We start from the raw sequence: 10,532 nt of genomic DNA, 5'->3' as shown, positions 1-10,532 counted from the left end.
TATTGATAACTATGCGCAATTGCATATCATACTATGAATGGCTAACTATTCGTTTTCCTCATCAGTTTTGATTTTGTATGTATCTTAATATGTTCTGCATGCATAATGACATATAGACAAATTGTAATACACATCAAGCGTTTGAAGGGCTTACTTGAAAATTTTGATCGTAACTACTTAGGTTTTAAATAAAGGCTGCAATATGATTAATGGGGGTCTTGAGTTGATGTTCAATTCAATTATTGTATTTCTCTGCTCCAGTTTAAGTTTAACGCTAAAATGAGTGTTAACTCCTGATCAGACTTATCTAATACTCATAATAAATAATTACTCAGCCAAATGAGAGAATGTAAAAATAAATATTAATATATATATATATTTATTTATATGGCCATCATTATCATTTATATTATAATAGATCAAAATATTTAATCATACCTTATCATATATTAGTTCGGTAATATATTTAGCGATAATAAAAAAGATTGAACTTAAAAAGTAAAAATATAGAAAAGGAAAGACAAGAAAACTTGTATCTTATCTACATTGATAAGTCTCTGCTTCCACTACAAAATGCGTAGGTATCACCTACAGTAACATTCGTTGCAAATCCATCGATGAATTAAATGCGTCTATAACACCCTGCCAGAGTTATGGCCTTAGGAATTCTGATTTACGCCATATTACAAACATATTTTCAAGGGTTTACCAACGGACTTATTTATGATACTCTACACTGAACTACCAACCGATTCTTGAAGATATTATATTTTCTCTCGGTAATCCATATGAAAAAAAAAAGCTAGCTAACTAGGGGAAGATCTTTGGGAGGTCCCGGGTAGCATTCTTTACTTTCAGCGCAACACGTCTTTGGAGATCATGCGCCGTCTTTCAAAGCACGTCCATCTCTGTATATCGTGCCTACACCTTTGTGTCTCTACCTCTGTGTGAGATACAACTACTAGTAGCTAGTTGTGTCAATTAGGAAATGTGTAATGGGCGATGATTTGGGGGGGGGGGGGGGATAAGTGGGCAAAATGGCGATAACACCGCCCCCTGGCGATAAATGGGGTGACAAAGGGGGGGGGGCATGTTTTTGTCACCTGTTGTGTTTGTTGTTTTATTATTATAATAGTATGCGATACACACACATATATATATATATATATATTAATAGAGGATTAAGTTCAGACGAGAAATCATATTAGTGCGAGAAATGCGAGAAGTAATTTCAAAATTTTCCTTTTCATTTCTTTATTTAACTAAATGAAAGGATATAATAATAAAGGTTGTAATTGTCATATATGGTAACTATTAATGTTTTTAAAAGATTTATATTATTAATTTATCTCTCTTTAATAATGAAGTACAAAATCATTAATATTTCTTTGGTTTTGTACTTGGATAATTTATATCAGATTGTGTTTTTTCTATTCTTTTTATTTTAGTTTTAATTTCTAATTAGTTAAATGAAAATAACTCAAAATGGTTTATGTTTGTTTATATACTTATATATATATATATGTATGTATTCCAGGGTTTGGATACGATAGAAAACTTGTGTTGTATAGAAATTGTAAGAAACAATCTAGGCCATTCATTTTTAGATCTAAGGGATTAAATTGTGTAACTAATAAAATGTTGGTTTCTATTGTTTAAACGATTGTAAAAGGGCAAAATGGTAAAGTACGGGGTTTTTTTTTTTTTTTTTGAAAAAAGGAGGTTGCTTAATATTTGGCTGGTCATTCGTTTGCGACAAAGCAGCCCACGAAATTCGCTCTTTTTCTTTAACTAACAATATTAAAGACAAAGATGACACAATTGAAGATCATCGACGTGATTCCAACCAGTAGGTGTCTCGTATTGGTGTTAATTAGACTGATTTAGGCAGAAGAAAAGAACCCTGATTTTATCGCTCAGTATTTTGCGTTGACTTTTTTTGAGGGTTGATTGTGAAATCGGTACCCATACAGATGCAATGCGTGTTGAATTTATGGCTATTTTTACAAAAATAGAAGTTCAGTTACACGAATTTATGATGTTAATGAAGTGTGTGTTTTTATTTTTATAGGGTCTTTTTTGTGGGTGTTGTCAAATGACCATGGTTGGTGTGGTTTTCCTATGTTGGTGCCAAATTGTATGTGTTGGTGTTATGAGTAAATGTGTTAGAAGTTGTGCTGCTATTAGAAATTATGAGTAAATGAAGTTGTGTTGCTGTTAGTGACATACATGGTAAACTTCTGTTGATTTCATCTTTAGTTTAAATGCTCATGTTAGAAGTTAGTTTGTCTTATTAGAAGTTATTCGTGTGTTGTTATTTAGTTTATGTGTTGCTGTTAAAAAATAGTTAGTGTGTTGTTAGAAGTTGTGTTGGTTTGATATACGTTCTCAAAACCCATCCATATTTAGTTTATGTGTTTGTGTTCGAAGTAAATCGTGTGCTACTTGGGTGTGCTAATAATATATGTGTTGTTATTAAATGCACTGCTATGATAAGAGAGCTATTATGTTGTTGGACTTAACACTGTTTTACTATTTATTTTTTATGCACAATCCAGAAGAAAAGTCATAGGATTGCTTTAATGACTTCATTTGACAAATATACAAGAAAGTCTTCAAAGAGGTGTCAACAAATAAATGTGTACAAAACGAAAGGCTCTAGTTATTAATCTTGTTTTGAAAACATCAACTCCCAACATATGAAAAGGAACAAATAGCGTTGCAAACATATGCCTATTTATTTTGTTTAAATTGATATTGTCATGAATAATGATATAAACTGAATGTTGTGATTTTGTGTTTAAAATGGATAGTGGCAGCTTGATGTGTTATTGATGCTATTAAGGAAAAGCTTAAGGAAGGCGTGAACGACAGGATACTTGGGATACATGACAGAGTTGAAAAGTGGACCGATTGTTTTTTGTTTTTTCAAAAGTTTATTTGTGATTTTATGTTTTGATATCATTTAAGAATATTTGGGACTTAATATTTTGGTGACTAATAATAATGGTTTAAGTATTAAACAGCGCATTGTTATGTTATATGGAATGTTAATGTTCAATTGTTTTGAAAGATGTGGATATGTGTTTCTTAAGAAAGAGCGCTTCGTAAGAAGCGTATTTCTACACAATACATGTGTTCTACCACATCCAAACGTGTTTTAACAAAAGAGCGTTTCGTAATACATACTAGGATATCTTAGTAGAAGTTTAGAAACAACACGTTATTGATTCTTTAAGTTATATTTAATGTTAACCTGTATCAGTTTTTTGAAAATGCGGATGTGTGTTTAACAAAAGGGTTCTTGTGTTATTCACATTAATTAGGATATGTAACCGCACTTGAAATAAATTAACAATTTTAAAAACACTAATCTTCAAGCCGATTAGATGAAAGAGTACAAGCCGATGAACAACAAGCGATATAACACAATCATATATGAACAAATAAAGATAAAAATTCTACAATGTGATGAACAAATAAATGTCAAAAATCAATATTTCAAAACAAAACTACACATATAATCTATAACAAACCGGTTACCAAATAACAGCTCTGCAATGTAATGCAAGCTGTCTCGCAACACTCAAAGAAAGGTCATTTGAAGCCTTGACAAGCGAACATTTATTTTATTCAAAAAGGGTATGAACATTGTATGTGTTGTTATCAAAAGTATGTAGGATGTAGCTTCAAATATGCATGACATCTCGTTCGAATAGATGGCCTATTACGACATTGTTTGGTAGGATATGAAGCCTCTGAATTGTTCAATGCATCAACTTTTATAAAAGTTTTATGACCTTCTTTCGAACAAACAAAGTATTTTAAGGTTACCAAACACAATTGGATACTTATATAGTCTTTCTAACTGTGAATCCACCAAGTTTGGCATAGTTAAGATAGAATACAAGAGCTTGCTCAAAGGTTTGAAATATCATGCCCGTCTGTGACCTTTTAGAAAGTGAAACGTCTGGAATATAATAATTCCTACCAGACCTCAGTGATGTTCGAACTGTACCAACACCATAGTTCTCGTTAACCAGCTCTTCAAAAACACATCATGTAACATATCAACACAAACATAAAATATATGGGATAAATAAGTGTGTATGTGTATAACAAATAAAATTAAATTGAAAACTTGAGAAAACACCACCCAAATATATAACTATATATAATTAAATAAACACAATATTTAAACCAACACACATCTAATATGTACATCGTGACTTTGAGCAGTACGTCTAATATATACACATCTAACCAGCAATGTATATAAAAAAAATTACACACCTTTAATAACTAATCAACCAAAAATAATAAACAAAACATATAGTATAGAATAGCAATGTTGCTTTTAAAGTGGAAAAGCACATGTCTAATATAACTATAAACATACAAACGAACAGGAATGCCAATGCATATTGGCTTAGCCAACACCACCAACCAGCATTTGGAATCAAATATGTATATCTAAACAAAAAATCTGAAAAAACAACACATATTGACTCAACCAACACACCAAAAAAACATTTGGAATCGAATATGTAAAAAACAAATACCTACTGAAGCATAACTATTTGTCCATACCTTAGATGTTTTCAAACTCATGAGCATGCCTATAGTTGTTTTCTTGAACGTCTCTATGATATGATGTATGAAAGAAAATTAAAATCCTAAACTGTATGGAATCACTAACCATAATGATTGACAAACAACAAAAATAACAAAAAATAATAAACTTAGATTGATACCTGGGTAAACCGAATTGTCCATTCCAATAGTGAAAACAATGAATTTTGAACGAAATGCGATTGAATGAATAAACCTTGAATGATCTACCTATACTATTAAAGCAATAAGGTTTATGAACATTTGTCTTCTTTCTATTGGCCAATTCCCATAAATTCCATATATACTATGCATTCTTATAATTTTTTGGAATATAAATAATTCAAAACTAAAATGTCTTGCTAGAATTTATTGGAAATTAATATTTCAACCCAGCAAAAGTGTTCTACAATAATAACTATGTTTGTTTAATTCATATAATAATCTAACTACATTGGATGTTTATAAATTAGTAGTAAATGCATTTTGTGGCGTTTGAAGTCAATTCAACCATTCTCTATAAAAAAATGAAGTCACAAAATGGCATGGAATTAAACTAACAAATGTATTTACGTTTTTTAGTAAATTTACCAACCATAAATATTCAAATAATTATCAAAATGCAATATTCATATGCAATACACAAAATTGGTGGCTTAGACACTTTTACATAAATGAATTTCTAATCGTCTATGCCGATTCAAGTACTGATAGTCTTGATGTCCGGTAGAGTAAGTTATGTTATTGTTGTTGTTGGTGTAATATTTCTAATTTCCATGTATTTAATATTTATATGACCACCTGGTAACCTACAATTGTTACTAAAGTTAATACTATTTGTTGTCCCGGTTTTCTAAGGGGGTGTTTGGGATTCCTTATTTTACCTCCTTATATAACTTTTCATTAAGTTAATAAGTTACAAAACTGTAACTTATGAAACTTTTCCTCTCACGATATAAGCAATCCCAAACACCTTATTACTTTTCAAAAAGTTAATAAGTTATAAGTTGGTGAAAATAAACAATACCAAACACCCCTAAATTTCTATTTTGTGTACTTAAATCCTTCATTAAGTCAACAAAATTGAAGCATTTATAAGTTTCGGTTTTTTTATTTATGTTGTTCATCCTTTTCATATGCTAACCATTTATGTTCTATTACAGATGTCTTCACAATCAAAGAAACGTAATTTTGGTCAATTAACGTCTTCCAATAAGATGAGTAATTCAAAAGGTTAGTCATTTTGTATTTTTTTTATTTACCCTTTAAATGTTATTTAAGAGTGCATTTTTGTAAACGTGCAGTTTCAACGCCAAGAGAACCACTGACTAGGATTTCGAATGGTAAAAGTTTACTTTAAACGCGTTAATACACTATAGTTTATTTAAATTTATTTTGTTACGTAATTATTTTCAAGTTAAACCTTACATCAACAAATACAATCTACTGACGTCAAAATAAAGTAAATAAAAATTAATTTGTTATTAACTATAAATCAGGCACTTGTAACACACGAATTTAAAAGATTTTTAATATAGTTATTCTAAACTGTATTATACCTTTTAGATAACTAGATTCTTAATAATATTGAATGTATGTTTACACAATTTTTTTTGTATTTTTTTATTTTTGAAATGATACAACACATAATTTTCATGTATCCAATACTATTTTTTTTTTCTTAAAGTCAATTAAAACACATGTTTTAATTAGCATGTATATTTGAGTCAGTTATGTTAATTAGAGCAGCAAAGATATTTCTCCGTAATTTATTTAGTTATATTTAGTTTACTCAATTTATACTTTTTCCATAGTTGGCAACAAAATTCAAAAATTTAGATGTAGTCCACATAAAAAACCAGTTATTTGGCTTTTTATATGGGATCATACAATTTTTTTTATATTTAAATTTGAACTAAAATTTTCATAAATGCATTATGGTAAATAAAATTAGCATGACCAAAATTACTCAGACTCATGCAAACTTAATTAAAAATAAATAATAAATAAATAAATATTTGATTGTAGGGTTAAACAAACCATAAGCATATGTGTTATTTTTAATAATAATTAACTTAATTCTTTATGTTTGGTATCAGTTTAAAGTTTTTACATTATATTTACATAAACAATTTTTTTTTTATTTAATTAAACAGCTTAATGAATTTATCAATTATCATATTTTGTTCGGTAATTAATTTGCATCTATAAATCAATACATTATTTGTATGGATTTTCAATGTTTTTTTTAATTATAGATAACGATGCTGTTACTTATCCAATTTCATCATTTAATAATAATCGATTATATAGTGGTAAAGAAAATGAAGCCGTAAATACTATATAAGGTTGTGTGTCAACAACATCAAGTAATATATAGGTACAATATAGGTATGTTGTCTGGAATAATTTTTTTACACCTACTACATGTAATTACAATTAATTTCTTTGATTATATCACATTTTATTCAACCATGTTTTTTAACGTTAATGACAGATTAGGTATGTTGTCTTGAGCCTTTATATGAGGTTTTGCAAGATATTAATGACAGATTTTTGGCGTTATTTCCGGGAGAAGAAGTTGAATACCTCAGTTCTGATAGTATAGATCAATCTGATACTGTTGGCCCTGGTTTCGATCCAGCTTGACACTCACCGGATTTCCTAAATGGTTTTAAAATGTCTGGATTGCCTAACCATAGATTGGTTCTAAGTCGGTATGCCAATAATGTTACTAAGGTGTTTTGATCATAAGAACGGTTTGTGCAACGAAACTAGATTGCAAGTAATTAATTTAGGTAGGCGCTTTATTGAAGTTAAAATTACTTCAGGTACTAATATTGGTTATCGTACTTATATAACTCGTAGTGGCCTAACCGATTCAGATAAGAAACTTCTGTTTCAACTGAAGAGAAGACAGTTTCCAGTTGCAGTTTGTTTTGCAATGACCATTAACAAAAGTTAAAGGTCAATATCTAGCAAGAGCTGACATATATTTCAAAAACTCTATCTTTATACATGGACAACTTTATGTAGCTTTATTAAGAGTGAAAAGTAGAGGCAGTGTTAAAATGCTTATATTAGACAAGGAAGGTAAAGCTACAAATAAAACAAGAAATATGGTTTATAAGGAAGTCTTTAGTATCTTATGAATTTTACATTTTCAACTTTTGATTATGTTTCAAAAGATTGTAATTTGAATGTTATTTTAGTTTATCTTCATGTTTCACAATCATTTGTTTCGTACCAATATTATTTACATCTTAAAGTATGTTGTCATCCCAAAAACATATAACAACTTATGTTGTCATTTAAATTACATGTGTTCATTAGACAATTTCAATATTTCCACATGTGTCATACACGGGTCAATAACCTAGTCGTATAGTGAATGAATAAATGGTGGAATTACCTAAATTATTGTAACTGATTGATTGTAGAAGTGAATAAAACAATCCTGGATTTTTGTAACTGGTCACTTATTATAGGAATTGAAGAAATAAGATTGTATCATATGACCATAATGCCCTTTCTTATTTAATTATTATTTTCCTAATTGTGTTCTTCTAATTGGTTCTCAAAATTCTCATAGAAAAAGGACTTTCTATTTCATCCTCCCTCATGTATTCCATGGTGTACACGGTTATAAGATTGATAAAGTGTAATAATTTCAAACAACCGACTTAAAATAATTCACCTACATGTAACAAAAAGACAACCTATACATGAAATTATTCATACACAACCACAAATAACATATCACTACACAACCAACATATATACCTACAAAACGTTTTAACAACATACACAATTTATATGTACTTATAGAACCAGATTAACATACACCTATACAAACTTTTAAGAGCCTACACAATGATTATATATTTGGCGAACTATACTAAGATATACCTACACAAACTTTTAGAAACCTACATAACTAAAATTTTCTCTACATATTTTGGTGGTTAAATCTAAATGTAGGTATTAGCTTTTTTTAAATTGCTAAGTAGGATTTACAAATATGTGTGTGACTGGTGGTTGCGAAGAAAACTTTATTTTCTAGTATGCTTGTAAACTATAATGTGGGATGCTTGCGCACAAGTTTAAGTGGTGAGTGAATTTTTACACTATTTGTGTATTGGAGATTTTCTTCTACACAGGTTAATAAATCAAGTTACGATATATACATTAGTGTTGTTGGTGTGCGTCGGATAACCCTAAAACAATGACCCTCACAACTAAGCTTTAAATATAAAACAAAAATCCTAAAACCACACACAACTGGCAAGTGTACCGATCACAAGTAGTATAGACCTAGGAAGTTCGAGTATCGAACACGTGGACACGTAAGGACGCTAACGATCACTAATGTTGGTGCAAGATGTCAGTAGTTCAATGTCAAGTGTCTGTAATCGTGTTAGTTAGATTTATGTTTTGTATGTAAGCGAAGTTGCTAACAAGTTCGCTGATATGGGCGAACTTGTTAGACAAGCGAAGTTAGGGACAACTTCGCCTGAACATGCCAGGCGAAGTTGTCCCTAATGCCAGGCGAAGTTGTCGTGTCTATATAAGCTGTTTAGGTTACGGATTATTGACAATTCCAACGAATTCAGTTTATTATTCAGAGAACGAGTTAGAGAGAGTCTGTATTTGGTGATCTTTGTATCATGCGTTTACGGTTGCAATATAACGTGTTTGTGTTTATTGTAACGTGTTTAATCGTATCGTCTTCTACGCTCGTAACGTGTTACGTAGGGATTCCGCACCTACGTAGAACGCGATATCTCGTGTAGATCCGGCTGGGAACCTACAATTGGTATCAGAGCTTTTGCTCGATTGTGTGGTTCGGGATTATCACGCGGGTGTAGAAATCGTTCCGTTCGACTATTCGCGGGACGAGTTTAGTCCTACTCACCTCCTACAATCATAAACAACCCATAACACCTTCACAAACCTCGTAAAATCCAGAAATCAAACCTGCATATTCATCGTGTTCATCAGGCGAAGTTGCCGTCACTGTTCGTAGGGTTTCGGCGAAGATATAAGGTTAAGCGAAGTTATCCACAACTTCGCCTACCTTCTCAAGTTCGCCTATATCAGCGAAGTTACCCACAACTTCGCCTACTTCACAAGTTCGCTTACCTTAAGCGAAGTTATCTACAACTTCGCCGAATCAGGCGAATTTAAAAAGGAAGCGAAGTTCAGAATCAGCGAAGTTCAGACTTAAGCGAAGTTATCCACAACTTCGCCTACAGTACTGTTAAAATAAAAATTTTATTTTTCGGGTTTCTGTGTATTTCGTGAAAGATGTCTTCAATCAACATTACGGAACTAGTTAAGATGGAAGTGGAAGCGGGTTCGGCTACAAAGGCACCAAAGATGCTTAAGAAAACCGATTATGTAGCGTGGAAAGATCGGTTTGAACAATATGTCAAGTACCAAGATGCTAAGATGTGGGTGTGCATACAAGATGGTTATATTCCACATACTGCTGAGTATGAGGGTCGTGATCAGATCAAGAAATACAAAGAGATGGAAGAAGAAGAAAAGAAAATGTATTAGGCTGAAAGCAAGGCTCATGCAGCGATTACAATGGCTCTTCCACAAGAGATTCTACACACCTTCAGAAAGTATAAAACTGCTAGAGAGCTTTGGGAAGCGCTTGAAAACCGGTTTGAGGGTAATGTGGGAATCCGTGCATCTAAGATTAAACTACTTAAAACCCAGTTCTTGGTCTTCAAGTATCTGAAGAATGAATCACTTGATGATATCATCACTAGATATTATCATCTGATGACAGAACTCAGCAATTATTCTATTACTTACAAAGAAGATGAGATTGTTGAAAAGCTTCTTGATGCTCTCCCACCGAAATGGGAGATGTACACCGTGTTGATGAGAGAAGACAAAGACTTTGCCGA

Source organism: Bidens hawaiensis, unplaced genomic scaffold (genome assembly GCF_021521415.1).
Source record: "Bidens hawaiensis isolate Kalapana, Puna unplaced genomic scaffold, B.hawaiensis_p1.1 tig00011610_1, whole genome shotgun sequence".
In the NCBI taxonomy this organism is placed as follows: domain Eukaryota; kingdom Viridiplantae; phylum Streptophyta; class Magnoliopsida; order Asterales; family Asteraceae; genus Bidens; species Bidens hawaiensis.
This window is presented reverse-complemented; position numbering follows the sequence as displayed.